The following is an 18,128-nucleotide window of genomic DNA, read 5'->3' on the forward strand; positions in this document are numbered from 1 at the left end:
ATAGGACACCATTGCAATAATAACTGCTGGCAAGGGTGGAAGGTATCAGTACTTGGGGAACGTGCTCCTGATGCTGTATCTGGTAAAGTGAAGCTCCCAATATGAGAAAAAACAATGAAAAAAATCGTGCCTGGGTAGGGCTTAATGCCACGGTTATTCATGCTGGGGCTCCCGCAGGGCCCAGAGCGGCAAGAAATCTGCTGAAAGCACTAGGTGTTCTGAGATAAAACCAAACTATACTGGTTCCTTGATGGAAACCTTTCAAAGTAGTAGGAACCCATGATTTATTCAGTAAGAAGCAGGTTTTCAAGCAGTGTTATAAACACTGAACCCTCAGACGTACACTTGCAGCTGGCCTCAGTTGTGAAATGTGATGACTTACAGATCCAGGACACAGTGGGATGATACACAGTATAGTTTTTCACACGCAGAAATATATCATCAGAAAGCTATTTTCTCACAAAAGCTCTACAATTTGCATTAAAACAAAAAAAAAAAAAGGAAAAAAGCAAAATAAGGGAAGGGAAAGGGAAAGGGAGGAAAGGGAAAGGGAGGAAAGGGAAAGGGAAAGGGAAAGGGAAAGGGAAAGGGAAAGGGAAAGGGAAAGGGAAAGGGAAAGGGAAAGGGAAAGGGAAAGGGAAAGGGAAAGGGAAAGGGAAAGGGAAAGGGAAAGGGAAAGGGAAAGGGAAAGGGAACCCAAACACAACAAACAACATCCCTGAACAACTAACTACTACTTCTGGTTTAAACCAGGTGAGTATGTGGGTTCAACCCTTTTCTGAAAAATGAAGACACAAGGTTCCATGGGTTTTTTTCGGTCTCATGGGGACCATTTCCCATAGCATTTATGGGTGAATACCTCCATGTTAAGGATTTCCTGAATCCTTTTAAATTCTCCAGCTGGTATTTGCTGCAGTGTTTTAGGTATGCAGTAATGTGTGAAACTCCTCAGAAAACTGAAGGGCTCCAGCACCAGCTCTCTGCTATTTGGATACTGACTCGAACATTTTTGCTTCACAGCAAAGGAATATAACAAAACTTACTTTTTGTTACCAGATTGGACACACTTAAGCAGCCCTAAAAAAAAATAATCAGTGCTATAAAGGAGCTAGCTGAAAAATAAACCTTTCCAAGCTCCCAGTGTCATATTTTCAGATGAATAAAGGCACAAATTTACGTAAGAGCTTCTACATAAACTGTAATATCAGTCTGCATGAAACTCTGGTGCTTTTGTTATTTCTGCATTTGGTAAATTCAGGCATAACAATTCTTGAAGTCCTTCGGCTTTTACAAACAGGTGTGACTGACAGCCTCTAAATGCTCTGCTTTTCATAACAACTGTGATTGACAGCCCCTAAGTGCACAGCCCAATCAGCCTAACAATGTTATTGTTCTCTAATAATTACCTGATAATTTTTTTCAACGTGTTGCTATTAGTTATGGTTCAACTAAGAGTCCTCAGAACTTTCCAAAAGTTTATTTAACTTGCACTGATTTGGGGCTGCCTTTCTGTGAGCCTGATTCTGTGGCAGCACTGGGATTACACACTCCAGTGCTGAAGGTGCACTGGTTGTCGATCTAACTGAAACAGATGCTTTCCCTGGCAAACAGAACATTTTGAAGCCCAAATATCTGACAATCCGTGTGTCATTTTGGCACCTATCACTCACAAAGTTTTTGCACAAAGAGAAATGTTTCTTAACTTAACAGTCCCTGGAGCATAAAGAATATAGCTCATAGTTTGTGTGCATCCAGGGCCAGAGCCCTGCGTAGGATGTGTGCCTGTAGCTGGGCTCAGTTCAGCACAGTTTATTACCTCCAAGCTGCTCAAGATGGCAGCTTGTTTAACCTCTGCTGAAAGCAATAATTGAGATTTTTCTGCGTTGTAGAAAGATCATCCTCAAGAACACTCAGCCAAGGGACCGACTTGTGTGAATCACTAGCAGAAAATCATGACCTGGTAGGGTCCCTTTTCTGTACCTACAAAATAAAATGAATTACATTTCTTGTATGTGAAGCGAGTCAACTGCAGCACTGTATACTAGAAAATGACAATCCTAGTTAGAAAATGTGCAACCCTTTTACCCTTGTACTAGGCATAAATCCAAGCTGGATTTCTTCTGAATTTTGAAAGCATGTTTTTTTTTCATCTCTCAGTTTTCAGAGAGGATAGAAGCAGGTAGGAAGCAGCAAAATAAAAACCCACATTGTTTCAGATTTCTGAAACTCTGTGAATATTTTTTCTTGAGTATGGTGAAAAACATGATAAAGGCCACCCACCTTGCAGAAAGGCAAAAAAAAAAAAAAAGATTTCAGTCAGAGGGCTATTAAAAGAATGTTAGGATGTTATATTTAGTTACTCTTAAAAGGACCAATAAAAGAAAGAAAACCCTTAAAAAACAAACTATGCTCAGCCTGGGTGTTTCCAAACATGCACTGGGGTGCTGAAACAGTCAGTAGGAGAAAGTCAGAAGAAAGCAGAACAGTCAGAAGGAGAAAGCTGAGTGTCCTTCTGGGACTTTGCTTTTCAAAACCAGAAATGTGGAACTTGAGCACAGTTTCGTAGTTCGCTTGTTGGGTCGCCTTTTCAAGAACTAGTCTGGCCTTTGCACCAAGTTACACTGTGCATCACCACTCTACAGAGTCAAGGCTTGGATTTGTATACATAATGCTGTAATATTGAGGGTTTGTGCATATTTACTGCAAATGAAAGCAAGTACACAATGCACAGATTGTATAACCAAATGGGCTAATTCTGCTCATAAACATTTGTTCACACAGATTAAGGGGTTTTGTTGGGGCCAATTGAACACTTGGGCACTTGTTAATTTTTTTTCCAGTACTTCTGAATTTTACCCACATATTTATAGGACTGACCATTTCCATATGTACTACCTATGGTCCTGAAAACAACCTCTAATTATCCACAGGGATGGTTGTGTTATTATTTTTCCCATACTGTAACATATGGGCATTTTCTAAAAGTTGGGTTTGGGTTGACAAATTGTGTAGAGAACAATAGTGAGGTAATGAATCATTGCAATGACAGCTCACTGTCTCACTACAGACTGAGGAAACTACTCATCCTGTACTGATACAAAGCAGAGGACAAAAAATTCAGCCATCTGTAACTTATGCAAACACCATGAGCAAGAGCTAAAAACGGCTTCTCACAGATCTTAAGCCAATGGTATCTCTGACACCATTCCTCAAGGACCTTCAGGATGCCTTTCTGAGTTCTCAGCTCATCATCCTGCAATCCCTCACCTCCAGCTTGGGCTCAGAGATTCCTGTAATCCAGTGCAATCATCTCAGCTTGTCCAAAGTCTGGTTTGGCACCTAAAGCTCAGTTCTTCCACATGCACACAAACTCTGCTTGCTCACCAGAACACATGTCAGAGAACAGGATAACCACTGTGCAGGTAAAACCTTCTAGGGGGACAGAGAGGGTAGGCAGGACCTACATGAAATACCTGGGGACCTTCCCCACCACCAGCAATGAGAAAGGAGTTTCCAAACAGATGAGAGCAACGTGCTGCTCTGCTGTCTGAGGCACAGTGATGTGTGGGAAACAGGCACTGTAAAAACAGCAGAGGTGATGGTTTGCAGGGAGTAACAGTCTCCTGCAGATCCAAAACTTTCTTAAAATCATTGAAGCAACAGGACTTTTTCTGGTGCTTCATGTGAGATTCCCAGATATTTCCACAGCACAAACTGACCCCTACTGGGCACACTGTCTCATGGATCCTGTCATTCCTACGCTTCTCAGATGCAAGCTTAGTCTTAAGGTAATTCTGCTCCGTGGAAGAGTGAGATGAAGAAAGTATTTCATATATTTTCAGGATTAGAAACGAGGATCAGAACCACGTCGACCAACCAATTCTTCACAGTCAACCAGTTGTCCACAGACAAGCCACAGAAAATCCTGCAGATGGAAGAAGTGCAGCACCATCTAACAACAGCTCATGTCAAACAGCTACAGCCACAGTGTGTGTTGTACTAGAGGTCCCAAAAAAAGAGAAATTAATGCTCAGTTTTGAGGTTTCCTCTCTGCAGTGGCTGGGACAAGCTTTTCCTTCAGTTTTTGCCGTGTTTCAGTTAATTTGCCTCATCTTGCTCCCGCCAGTTCTGCACCGCAATCCCTAAAACCCCAGATGAAAATCCAGAGAATAACCCATTAGATAGATTTATTATTTCTAAATTTATTCAATATGTTCATGATCCTCATAGGAGTTTTGATGACCCTCACTTTCATTTTATAACAGCAGAAATCTTTAGCACTGTTTCACTGTGGGAAAAAATTGAATACTGTCAGTTAAGGCCATCTTAAATCTTGAATAGATTACTTTCATCCTCTCTAAATATAACTTTACCAACAGATAAACTTCCAGCATCCTCTTTCCATTCATATTTCCTTACAATCACATTCTAAAACCAGATGCTAATGAATCAGCATTTATCTAATTTCCAATTTCACTAATTATTTATCAGATCAGCTAAATGAGTTTCATTTAGAATTATAGACTTAGTTACATAAGGCGGATTTTTCTCTCTGTTAAAAATGTTAAGCTGCCTAAAAGTAACTAATATAGTAAATTTCCATCTCTGTTCACGGTCCAAATATACTATTAATAAGTGATATTAAACTGGGAAGAACATGCTTAATTCTAGACATATCCTTTTAATCCAAAATTAATTAAACAAGAACGGAAAGAGTGAATTGTGTTATTGAGTATAACAGACCCTGCAAAATCCCACAAATGCATTTAAACATTTTGGAGATAATACTGAAACCGGCCTGGTTTTATAGCTTCAAAAATGCTATGAAATATGAACATACTGATCTTGTCAACAAATGAGACAAAATTTAAGGTGCTGAAAGATGCACATACCTTCAACTGCCAGAGGTTTGCTCTAGAGATGGGAATGTCATAGCCCTGGTGTTAGAGCCCAGCAGGTGGGACACTGCACCACGTGTCACACCAGCTCCAGGAAGGGGCCTGCTGATGGCACACACTTCCTTAATTACATCCTGAGAACTTTAAAACATTGGGGTTTTTTAAAGTGTTTTTGTATTATTGAAAGTAAATTATCTTCCCCTGTGAACAAATAATAACATCCCCTCTCCACGGGTGCTCTCCCAGCCTTGAAACCACAACAGAGCGTTTTCCCAAACGACTCCTGATGGATTTGTAATCTTCTCTTACATTTTCCTGTCTTCCACACATAGGAAGGCAGAATAAATAGCCTTCTACCATGTCTTTGAAGCGGCATCTTCCCACTCATCCAGGTTTCCTGACTGAGGCAGCTCTGCAGAGAATCAGTGGGTCCAATGTGTGATGGGAGTGAAGCTCCTCAGCTTGAGAAGGAGCAGCTTGTGCCATCAGTTCAGGAGTCTCCAGCCTTGCTCCTCTGCTGTGCATCACTCACACCCAAGCATCATTTCTTCCTGAGGCAAAAATCACACCACTTGCTCTTTGCAGATTAGCACTTGTCTGTTCAATCCATATTTCTCCACTTCAGTTCATCATGCAAAGCCAAGTACTTTGGGTTTTTCAGTCACCCTAAATCCCATCACTATTGACAACAAAAACACACCGCTGGTTGTTTTTTTTTTTTTAGTTTTGTGGATTGTTTTTCCAGCCTGAGGATTTTTGGCTACAAAAAAATTTTCAGCGAAGTGAAAGAGAATGAAGCAATGACATTACTTTTGTCCCATTTCCAGGCAGAGTGGCAGAGAGCCAGTTCTCAGAATTTTTCTGAGAAGCCAATTGATTCATGCTTGTGTCAAGTCCCAGCATCCTTGTGAGAAGCTGTCAGAGGGCAGCCAAAACTGCTTCACCTACAAGTAAAAGGCCACTCTGTTTCAATCATAAGCAAAACCAGGGAAGTGTCAGAGCAAACCTCCTTCCCCAAAATTCAGATTTTACCCAGAAGTTCACCAATCAGTTAGTCATTGCTGTAAATCATCATGGCTAATCAGCTCAGCTCCACACCTTAATGAAACTAATGGTTTTTTCCCAGCCTCAGGACCTGTGCAACAGGACCAAGGCAGTCCTGGTGAACTGCACAGTAGGTGCAGAGGCATGGAAAAGAAGCCTCCCCACAAGATCCTCAGCAAACCTGGCTTTAAGCCAGGCTTGAAGGTGGCCTGTGACAAGTACTGCCAACTTTCTACTTATGTACCTGGCCAGTGGCAGGAGCCATGTGAGCTGTCAAAATGGGTGGGGAAGAAAGACCAAAATGGAGAACACCACAGCCTGGGTTTCCTTCAGTTTTGCATCTTAGAAATCAGCTTGTGTTAGATACAGAGAGAAACAGGACTACAATTTAGACATGTTCTTTCTTTAGGTGAACTAGTTCACCTGACTATATTTCAAAGTACCCTTATGACATCAATATATTGGTATATCTTCACAGGAAAAATTGCACAGGAAGCCTGACAGCTAATTTATCAGGACTCCTTCATTACAAGTGCTTACACAGCACCTCTATTATCTCAGACTCTCAGGCAGCCTTTCAGTCCCACAGTGTCTGTACAACACGTAAACACACTTATGCTCAATTTACAAGTAGATAAATCAAGACCTACTATCTTGGAAAAAAAATCTGAGAGAAGCAGTAGAGCAAACAATGTACCCCAGCCGGGTTCATCCCTGGATTCTCACTCCAGAAAGCCTGGACTGTGCACACTCAAAGTTTTCATGCTTTTAGCTCAGCCCTGAGAGCAAAGCACATCCTTCTACCAAACTGGAACTCTTTGATAACCACTCTGCTTGTCTGGCTAGAAGCAGTAACAGAAAGACAGAAAATAGAGGAAGATGATAAAATTAAGATAGCTGGAACTTTATTTCACAGAACTTTCATGCTTCACTGCTGTTCCATCAGATACATGAGGGAAAACATGGCTTTGGGCATGTTTTGGACTGGCTATTCATCATGCCTGAAATTCAGCACTTGGAAGGGAGTTTTATCAGCTCACCAGCCCAGCTTTTTTCCTTTTTTGTCTTTTTATTTTTTTTTTTCCCCAGCTGGCAAATATCCCAGCTAATTAATGAGTTGGAATAGTTCACTAATGGGTCTACTGAAGGCAAGAACTAATGCAAGAGAAGTGCTGGGAACATACAGACATGAGTGAAGGCACGAAACCTGAGCAGGACCCTTCCTTTTAAAAGCAGCTAGATACTCATCAGTTAAATGAGCAGAGGGGCTCAACCCATCTTATGCAACTCCTATGTAACTTGAATATAATTGCTGTCCAATGCAGCAGATGTGGAAAGATATTCTCTGCAGCTGCCTGGCACAGTCTAAGCTATAGGCCTGATTTTCAGCCATGTGAATGTCTGAAAAAAATCTAATGGCTCATGAACCATTTCTGTAGTGAATTTAAAACAATTGTAATGTCTGAGACAGTTTCTTCAATGCTCATAACTGAATTCAAATTAAAAGCAACAACCAAGAGACATGAGCCTAAGCATCTCTGCCTGAGGCAGAAGAATCAATATATTAACTACAGGATAAGGTGGAACACATCGTACCTCAGGAAATGCATTTGCTCCAAAACACATTAAAGACTGTCAACAATTTGGCTCGGATGTTCACAGCACAGTACACACACACAAAAAAAGTCATTACCATGCCAGAGTATGCATTAGAACTGGGCTTTAACACAGTAATGCGATAAAGAGAAAAGGCACGTGGCCAGCACTTCAAAGAAAAAAAGTTCCCAGGTTGGAATCATGAGGGATTAAATTTTACAGTTTATGTGACATGACAAGTTCTGATTAGATCCCGAGGTTTCTTTTGGCATGAGAAAGCACCGTTTAATTCTGCTGTCCACAACCTCTTACCACTGCTCTTCATTTCTCCATCACCTATGCACATACACAACATGTGTGGTACAATGCTGTCCTCCTACACACCCTGTCCACCACAGGGAGTCCTCCACCAACAGAGACAGAACTGCCTGCAGAGCTCCACATGAACAGGGTAAGGAACAGACTTTGGGTACAGACAAGAGTTCTGCTGTAAAGGCAGTCCTGGGCTTTGGCAATAAAGTAAATATTGTATAACAAACTAGGGCTTTGCTACATTCTTCATTAAATAAAAGATTTATAGTAAATAAATATTTAGTATACCAGGACAAAACTTGCTTACTCTACTAATAGCAACATTGAAGAAAGAACAAATCAAGGCCTAAACAAAAATGCAGTGTGTTTTCTGTGCAGGAGAATAGAATATTTGCTGCTTAGTCAGAGAACCACAGAATGGTTGGGTTTGGAAGGCACCTCTGGAGGTCATCTAATCCAACCCACTCTGTTCAAGCAGGTTCACATAGAGCAGGTTGCACAGGATTGCATCCAGGCAGGTTTTGAATCTCTCCAGAGGAAACTCCACATCTCTGGGCATCCTGTTCCAGTGCTCTGTCACTCTCACAGTATAGAGCTTTTCCTTTGAATTCAGATAGAACTTCCTGTGTTTTAGTTTGTGTCCTTTGCCCCTTGTCCCATCACTGGGCACCACTGAGATGGGTCTGGTCCCATCCTCATGAAAGCAGCCCCTAAGATATTTGTGTGCATTGATAATGTCTCCTCTCATTGTCACAGGAGAAGTCCCCTAATCACCTGTTGCCCTCCTCTGTACCCTCTTCATTTTAGATGAGTTCAAAAAGCAATTAAACAAAATAATGAGGCAAGGGGGGGAAGCCATTTGGGACTATTTAAACAGGATAATCCCAGATCTGGCTTAAGAAGACACTTAGCAGAAATTGCTGGAGCTCAGGAGACTACAGGCTGTGTGCTTGCCCTTGGCTCACCAATCCTCCCTAGGCAGATTTCACTGCTCTCTGTTGGAAACAGCAGACTTGGCTGGATGGACCCATGGACTGACCCAGTAGAGACACTCTAGTGCCAAGAGCTCACAAGAGATGGACAGCTCAATATGATGCTGTTTAATATGCAAACAGTCAGGTTTTTGTTCTTGTATACAGAGTCTAATGAAGTCAGGGGAAAATGGATATCTGGTACTGAGGGGTAGGGTTCACCACAGCTGAGAACAGAAGCAACTTTGGCCATGCAGTAGCATATTTTGCTACTGCATCTATCCTACAATCTTAAAAATTTCACCAACAGCAGGTTTTTTTCACATGCAGCAGATAGTAGTTTTTTAGGGTGATAATTTTTAGGGGGTAGGTGGGGTGTTTTCTGTTGTGGTCTTAAAGATACTAAACAAACCCATTGAACCCATCCAAGTCAGACATGTAACTCTAAAAATAAATTTCCCTCCCTCAGGCCAAATAGTTTGGTCTCCTGATAAAAGAAAAAATCCAAATTCTCGGTTTGAATGTATCAAAAGATGCTTGGGACCACAAGATGAAGCTCATGCTACACTGGAAATCTGTTGTGACCAGTGCCCTGTGAAACCACTCCGTCTGTTCTCAACATGGTTGGACTCCCTCACTGTGAGTTGGAAGCAGAACAATCTGGTGGGTGTGATGTTTTTCACTCCTCTACTGCTCAGCTCCTTGGAAGCTTATCTTCCTTTATCTTCCCTTCCGCTTAGTGACCTTGGAAAATATAGATAGAGATCATAGAAGCAGAATCCTAAAAGGATTATTGCTTTTATTATCTTACTATTGGGAAGCTGATTAAGAGCATATATCCTTTCACAGACTACCCTGTGCATTAGCACTCTCAGCTCTCTTAAAAAGGTCACTGGGCAGGATATTAAACATAGCCTTAAGTATTGAACACTCTTTACTTCCAGTACAGGTGTCCTTCTCACGACAAATGTCATAGGAATTTGTCTGTCCCTAGTCCAGGAGTCCTATTTTACCTCCTACTAAAATACAACAATGGCTACACAGATTTTCATAAAAAGCATCACTGTGCTGCCAGCGAGCCAAAGAATGGTGGTGGGTGATGGATAGTTACATAAGTAGCTGCAGTTTCACCAGCATGTTTTCATCCAAACCTCTGCTCTGTGATGGTCCCTACGAGCCACTGACCAGGCCACAGCAATAATATGCTGGAGCTGGCTCAGACCCCTCAGCACTTTTCTGCCAAAAAGCCAAAACAACTGTGTGCAAACCACTGCAGATATCACCTCCTATTTTCACAATGCCAAGCTGAGGACATTTTACAAGGTCTGAAGACAGGGTTTTTGCTACTTTCCCATTGTAATAGCAAGCTGCTTTCTCATGTCATGTCTTTTGTAGCTACCAGCTGCTTTGGCACGAAGCAGGATCTCCTGATGACTCCTCCTACCACGTGGAAATGGTAGAGCATGAACACTGAAGACACTCAGTCAAAGAGTCTCTCCCAAACCCAGAAAGAGGTCAGACAGGCAGAACATGCTCCCAACCTCTTTAGGCTGTAAAAAGCACCAGTTATAAAATCCGTGTGCTTAAGAATAGGTTGCAGTGGTCATCTCCATGAGCACCTAAGTATTACTGTGTGGTCACACATGCCCTTTGATACAGTGGTATTTATTTCATACCTGTTTTGAGTAGCAATGAATCTGCTGGAGCCCCAGGGCGATGCGGTGTTTAATTGAGGATGAGAGCAGATTGCCAAATGGACAGAAATAACTCACAGCAGCTGAAGCTCCTTTTCTCTGATGCCATCTACTCTTAATACATTGCTGCTTTTATGGAAGAATGCCCCACAATTGTACAGAGCACCATGAGTCAGCGTCATCACTCGGAACAGAACCAGGTGAGGGTCGGCCTTTCTGCTGCTGTTTTTGGCCCAAAGAAGTGGAGTCCTGTTTGCTGACAGTTGTTATGCAATGCAGATAACCCATCTTTCTGCAGTCATTTGTGGGTGTCAGGAGAAGCTAAGAATAAACCAGGAAAAGCCTCTGGAAAGGTCTGCTAAGCAGTGAGCTGAAAGAAACATCTCTCAAGATACAGCGTGCATGCCCTTGCTTTAGCTTAAAACACAACCTTAGGCGACCTCTACTACATGAACACAGGTGATAATCACATATTGCAGTTACAATTACTGATTTACCTATCCATGAAGTGTTAAAACAAGCACAGAAAAGTAGATGTTAGGAACAATTGTTACATCCCTGCTCATATAGGATATGCTAGAATTGCTAAGCTTAAGAAAACAGGTAGGTGCCCCCTCCCGCTCATTACAGGGAGTTGTGAAGAAAATTGCAGCATTTAAAATCCTGTTTATCCACCAGCTAGATAAACTAGAATTTCTTTCTTTCTTTTTTTAACAGCTTGTCTCAAAAGAGCTACAGTAATATGCATCTCCAGCACAGAAAGAAGGTCAGCATTGGCAGCCATTGAGAGGGAGAGATGGTCAATTAAAAGAAAGAAGCCAATTAGGATGCAATTGGAGACTTTTAGTCAGGAAGATACTGGGGGGAAAAGAAAAGAGAGAAGAAATGTGACTGTCTAAGTCTTCCCAGAAGAGGCTGGGGCAAATCTGCTGTTGTGAACGAGGTGCATTTTGTGTCCCTGCTTGCAAAGAGAGGTAGCAGGCTATGAGCAGAGCCCAGAACCAAACAAGCCAACAACACTGCTCCTGGATCAGCTTTAAGCTTCTTGTTTTCCTTGTTAATAAGATCAAGAAATTTCCTTGCAAGAGAAAGCTCTGTAATTCTGTAAACTTACAAAAGTTTGTAAAAGCCAGGATTACTGCTTATCTCCTGATTAATGCTGAAGCTTTAGAGCAGTCTAGCAGCTAAATTAGTACTTAAATTGTACACACAGGTCAGGATTCAAACCCAAGTGTTAACTTCTTTGAGACATGAAAAGCAAGGTTGCTCTCAAGGTCTTCAGGACAAGCACAACAGTCCTGGGTTTGCTCCCACGTCCTCTAAGTGCAATGGAATTGCAGCAATATAAAATCACAGAGAACAAGGTTAGAAGGAAGCCCAGGTAATAAAGGGTCATGTAAAATGAAAAGTTTTTATTTTGTTGCAACTGAAATTTTGGAAAAAAAAAAAATTTCAATCCCTTTCAAAACAAAATGTAACATGTAATCTAACCCACATGCTTTCCCAAATCAAAGGTCAATGATATTAAATCTACATTTTTATATTGCCCAGAAAACCTGAATATACTGGATCTATTGAAGTGTTTAATACCAGCTAGAATAATGAACAGCAAAAGCTAAATTTGAATGAAAAATCTCTTTTGGAAGTCACCAGATAATTAATGGCTGCCTGCAATATTATAAAAATATAGGGACAAGAAGCTTTTAATTCAATGCAACAGTAAAGAGTTTCAATGAAATTTAATTCCGGGGGGGGAAAAGTAAACAAGCACATCTCTGCTTATCATAAAAAGCAATGGTCTTTGTAATGGAGCAGAAGGACTCACACTTTTCCCTCTTTTTAAGAAATAAAGCTCTGTCAATACTGAGCACATCAGCAGTCTGAACCCTCTTGATGCTCTGATTGACTTGGTCTCACTATCAGAAGGGAGCTGGAACACAGGAAGGGCACAAAACAAACCTGAAACTCAGTAGCCCACTTCCAGGCACTGCTGTTGGTGCCAAAAAAATCACTGCTAAGTATTTAGCTCATCTGCTTTCACTGGTCATGAAAGAGCTATTCTGTAATCCATAAACTCTCAAAAAGACAGGAGAGAAGATACCCATCTGCACTGCTGAGCACAGACACCAGTCAAGGGAGAGTAATGGGCTCTGACTGTGTTTCAGGCAGCATTTATTGAGCCAGGTACACGTCAGAAGGATGTGATTTCTCTGGTAATGGGCTTATCATTCCTTGGATCTGCTCTTTGTCAAAGTAGAGCACTGCCCAGACTCCCTGAAGACTTAAAATCAGCAATTTTGTAGTTTTTCCTTGCACTAATCCTTTCTGTTGCACAAAAAAATACCCCTAAAGCCTCCAAGTGTCCATTGTTTCCCCTTGGGTTTAATGAGCAACTCACAGTGTCAGCTAAAAGTTTTCAGCATCACTGCACTGAAGCATAAAGACTGGACCTACCCTTTGCAGATTATTGTCCTGCTCCCTATATTTCCAAAATTGTGAGGCTGCAAGAAGTTCCCCCAACCACTTTCCATATAGGTATTCCTTCAGCTGTATTTCCTTTAGAAAAGTCCAATATTATATATATATTTTTTTGTTTTATTTTTCTTTTTTAAGATAGAAATAAGGAGCCCTAACTAGAAGTGATGAAAAGAGACTATAGTTTGTCTGTATTACCCAGGTCTATTTAAGGTTTTGACACTTCATTTTAACCCTCAGATTTTTGGAAGGTGAGCCTCAAACTTCTGCTGCATGGTTCAGTCTGTACAGAAAGTAATCACATAATGAAGAATAAACTACAAAGAAATAAGGATACAGTTTTAACATTTACAAAAAAAAAAAAAAAGCTGTCCTAATTTTTTTTTTTAGCCATCAGGTTCTAAGAATATTTGCTGCAAATAATAACAGCAAAGTCACTTCCCTGCATAGTTCAGACTAGGTGCACCACCTGCTTAGTCTTGGCTTCAGAGCAAATCAGGAACAGGACATGGGCTGTTTTATGATGGGCATGTTTTGAATTTGAGAAAATTAACTTTTTTTTTTTTCATTACAAAAATTATCATCCTGCATCTGATTTGAATCCACAAATGGTTCCTGATAGAATAACACGTTGATTAAGTCATCAAACTCTCCGGCTCTGGCACTGGTAGCAGCAAGGCAGCAGCTGTGTCTGAGAGCAACTTTATGTCAAGTGAAAAAGCTGGCAAGTTCTGAGTCAACACTGAGCTACCTGACCAGGTTATCTTCTTCAGCAGCAGGAAATGTGGAGTCAGCAGGAATTTTCCTACGCAAAGCACAAAGAAGGAAAGGAACCTCTGCCTTTCAATTAATTATTTAAATTCCTCAGTGCAACCCTTATGTTCACAATCTGTAGCTACGCTGAGAAACATAAGTGATCCACAACCTCCAAGGACCTTAATCATTACAGAATATGCAGGGGGAACTTGTTGACAACAGCAGCAGTAATTTAAATCTGCTGGCACCTTTTGGAAACAAATAGCTATTTTATGAAATCCAACTGGAGGTGGTTTCCCCTCCTCTTGGTCTCTGAATGCTGGCAGCGCGACATCCACACCTCCCACCCGCCGGGGGATGAGCAGGGCAGATGGTAAATCTTGCAGGTGATCATACAGAGCACACTGGTGGGTATGGGGGGCTTTTTCCTTTCCTGAGAAAAGCACAAAGCAATTCTACTGCAGCTGTCAAAGAGAGAAATGCTTCCCCCAGAAACAACCTGTGTGGTTCTTCGCAGCATTTTTACTGCTAGACAGCAACCAGGGTTTTTTTTCTTATGGAAATAGCTACACTCTCCAAAAGTACAATTCTTCACTAATGGGTTGGTGATGTTAAAGCTTTTTTGTTTCTCCACCAGAAAATTATTTTCTCATGAATTCTTAGTCAAATTCTAACAAATCATTCTCACCTATCAGAGCAGGATGTGCTGCTGGGACTTCACAACTCTCCAGTCTCCAGTGAGACCCTCCTGGGGCCTTGACCTTGTGTACAGACTCTGTCTTTCTGCTACAGTGCTGCTCAAAACATCCTTCAAGATTGCTACCTACGGGTTTTATAGTATGTAAACTTCAAAACTCTTCTCTGAATTTTAAGGGACAAGGGTAGTACATTAAAAAGCAAGAGGCTAAAAGACAAGATTATGAAAAGGAGATAAACCATTTTGCTATAATTTTTACATTAAGTGTGCAGGAGTTTTTATGAAGCTAGTGAAAGTCTTCTGGATGAGCCCTTAGGGCACATCAATTTGGAATGATTTTCTTTCTGCTCCCTCCTCACTAACATTGCTCAAAAACAATGCTGAAAATAGTTGCCAGAAATGTAATCGAGCCAGTGAAAGGCACCATAAAGGCTTCTGTGCCTCCAGTGCCTCCAGGCACATCACTTCTGCTCCTTCTTGTATTTTTCTGTGTATTTAATTTAACTAGGCAGTAACCTTTACCACATGAAACCAAGCTGGCAAAACAGTAGATTTGATACGTGTGCTGAGCCTGGACTGCCTTGCTGTGAACTACAGGGAAAAGTGGTGCCTGGAGATTCCCTGAGCTTGAAATGGTAGAGCCCATGTTACTTGTCCCCCTGCTCCCACTTTGTGGGAAGCTTTTGCCCCACATCTTTTCCACATAGCCCAAAGCAAAAAAGTCAGGAGAGCAAACCCCTGCAAAAGTTTGCCCTAAATACCATGTAACTGTTGCTGGAGAGCAATGAGTATCTCACTGATACAGGTACAGGAACTCTGTTCTTACCCTAACATTTATACTTTCAAAATATGATAAACCATAGATAAATCAAAACAAAAACAAAGCTAAAAACCATGCAGCCAAAACCTTGCATTAACATCATAACTATAGACCAGTCTATCCTTCACTTTGTTTCATGCAGTATTTCACTTTGAATTTTATGTTTGCCAGAGAAATTTTCAAAAAGGAAAGGTATCATTTGCATCTGGGTGATATCCAGCACTGTGGAATGGGACCTTGCTGGCTGGAAGGTACAAAAGCTGCACTGTTAAATGTGTTCATGAACACAAGTAAGTGTTTTCTCATTTGCAAAAAAAAAAAAAAAAGAAAAACTATAAGATAAGAGCCTGAACTCTGAGATTAGATAAAAGTTTTAAGAGTCACTATACATATCCAATTAGCAGAATGCCCAGGAACATTGGTCTACTGATATTGTACAAGAAATTGAGAAACCTCAGTGTTTGGGTGAGAATGCACTGAATTGGCACATCTGCCAGCAGCGTGGCAGCAATGGCTTCCTCACTTCCCAATGGTTTTATCTGCATTGGTCAGCAGGGAAATGCTCAGGAAAATGTCTGTGCTCAGTGTCCAGCTCAGCAGCATCAATCTCAAATTACAAAGCATTTCTAATGCAGGATTATGGAAGATGATGCAAAGCCAGTTCGGTCCTGTAGTTGCATGGAAGAAGAAATTCTGGCAATAATGGAAAGACATCATCAGTATTATTGTCATAAAATGTTTGTAGTTACTACACTGGCAGATTTTCCAAATGGGTTGGCTTAGAGACAGGTCTCTTACACTGATTACTAAATTATTTTCTTTACAAAAGTCTAAGTGGCTCTGTTTTCCAGATGAATTGCCTGAAGCCACTTGGTTCAGAGCTTTAGTCCCCTGAGATTCATCTTGGACAGTAAAGAAATGAGACAGATGAACACTAAACTACTCTGTGTAGTGGCTTGGCTGATGAGAACACTTTGGGTGAAGTACCTTTGAATTTAAAATAAAGACAGGTGAACCGAGGCTAGTTAAAAGTTAGAAGAAGTCAGAAGCAGTATTTGCTAACAAAGCATTTTAAGACAAATAAACCTTTCTAATGGTAATCTTGGATTCACCACATCTCACCTCACCTGGGAGAGCTGCCTTACCAGGCAGCTCTCAGTGGGCTGGCACTGGCGCTTTCCCAACACAGGCACTGCCAGATTTCTTGACTGCCCTGCCCTTGCCCGCCCCCAAGGAGCAGCATTTTCTTTATCTGAACACAAAGTCACGCATTTACCCAGCATTTACTGACCAACACTTACTTTTTCCGTGACAGAGAGCGCCTGTGCTCAGGGAGGGAAGCTCTTTGCAGCCGCCTGCACATCTGGTGCGCAGTGATGCGGCGCCGTCGGCAGGGACTGGCACGGGGAGAGGCCACAGGGGAGCAGGGAGAGTATCTCACATAGAACCCCCTAGATACAGGTTTCCATCAGCCTTTGTTAACGTGGAAAAGGTTCCAGGCAGCACAGCAGGAAACAGCGAAGTTCAGCCCCTCTGGTAGCTGCTCCAAAGATGATTTGAGACCAGTGTATGGTGAGGAGCTGGTCAGGTTTGCTGGGTCTGTGACTCAGGGACCTCCTATCAGGCCTTCAGTGGGCTCTTCTCAAAGCACTCCACATTGGTGGGTGGCAGCGAGCTGAACTGCTCAGTGGGGACGAGACTCACACGTGAAGAGACCTTTGGGGAGGAGAAAGAAATGGAGAGAGAGAGATGAATGAAGAACAACGTTTATCCTTCAAATTTAAACATCTGTGGCTTTTACACAGTATGTCTGAAACACCTTCATTAGAATAGTCCATTAGATAAGATCCTATTAGTCAGAAGGCTTGGTCAGCTGTGGCTTACTCAGAACTTGTTCTACTGTTAGTATTTTATCATTAAACCTCATTCTGAGTAATTCAAACCTCACAACACCAAGGAAAAATTGCCCATAATTGACATCTTCAGATGCAAGCAGCTTTTATCACACAAGCATCAGCAAGAACTCACACCACTCTCCTCCACTCTACTTCTTTATTTAATCTGCTTTATAGCTGAATTTCTTCTCTGGGTTCCACTGATGCAAACTTGCACTGGTTAGAATGGTTCTTCTGCAAACACAACAAAGCAGCTCCAGCCAGGAAGCTTTAATATGTCACCAAAGTTTTTCAGCAATCAGACCCCTAAGCATTAAGTTTGTTAATTAAAGTAGCATATCTGACAAATTAGCAGAAGGGAGGAGCATATTTCTGTGCAACAGGGAGAATTTATACCCTCTGCCATCACTAGTGGACTATCAAAGCTAATATAGCATGACACATGCAGCACCCCTGGGCTAGAAAAGCAAGTAATAACCCACAAACAGAAACAAATTCAAAAGGTCATTAAAAACCTACTAAACCTCGCAAAATTAAATTAAATTGATTAATTAAAACCACTATGAAACAGTGTCATAGAATTTTGATGTAGTAGTGTCACATGGCTGTGGAAACTGCCCTTCAGTAATCCAAGCAAAATTTGGCATGTTTCCATTGCCATTTACTATCCCATTTAAGCTAAATACCAGAAAGAGGTAAAAAACAGAATGTAGGGATTCAGGAAAGCATTTAACTTTCATCCTGTTCTTTTCATTCATGAATCTTAAACTCACTTATCCAAGACAGTGGACAACACCCTTTTGCAAGAGTGAATTGTAGCCATGAGCAAATACCCATATCATGGACCACAACGTGACTGGCAAGGGGAGCCAGTCCAGCATGGGAGCCCAGGCCGGGGAAAAACGTGGTAGTTTGAGGAACTGAGCAGCTCTTACTCCAAAACCTCTCTGCTGCACAGCCTAAGAAAAAT

At 41.5% G+C, this 18,128-nt stretch overlaps 1 protein-coding gene across 6 annotated transcripts in view; it reads right to left on the bottom strand.

Annotated features, from left to right (window-relative positions):
• Positions 1–18,128, bottom strand: part of HTR2C (5-hydroxytryptamine receptor 2C) — a 214,693-nt gene that overhangs the window by 58,169 nt on the left and 138,396 nt on the right. For 5 of the 6 annotated variants that reach the window (XR_001875542.1, XM_017819350.1, XM_017819345.1 and 2 more), the window contains one exon: positions 16,565–16,979. The gene's annotated coding sequence lies outside the window, so the exon portion shown is untranslated. Of the gene's footprint in view, positions 1–16,560; positions 16,980–18,128 lie in introns of all 6 variants that reach the window. The other variant, XM_017819349.1, reaches the window with a different exon arrangement.

The sequence above is a fragment of the Lepidothrix coronata genome, unplaced genomic scaffold (genome assembly GCF_001604755.1).
Source record: "Lepidothrix coronata isolate B3197 unplaced genomic scaffold, Lepidothrix_coronata-1.0 Scaffold73, whole genome shotgun sequence".
NCBI lineage: Eukaryota > Metazoa > Chordata > Aves > Passeriformes > Pipridae > Lepidothrix > Lepidothrix coronata.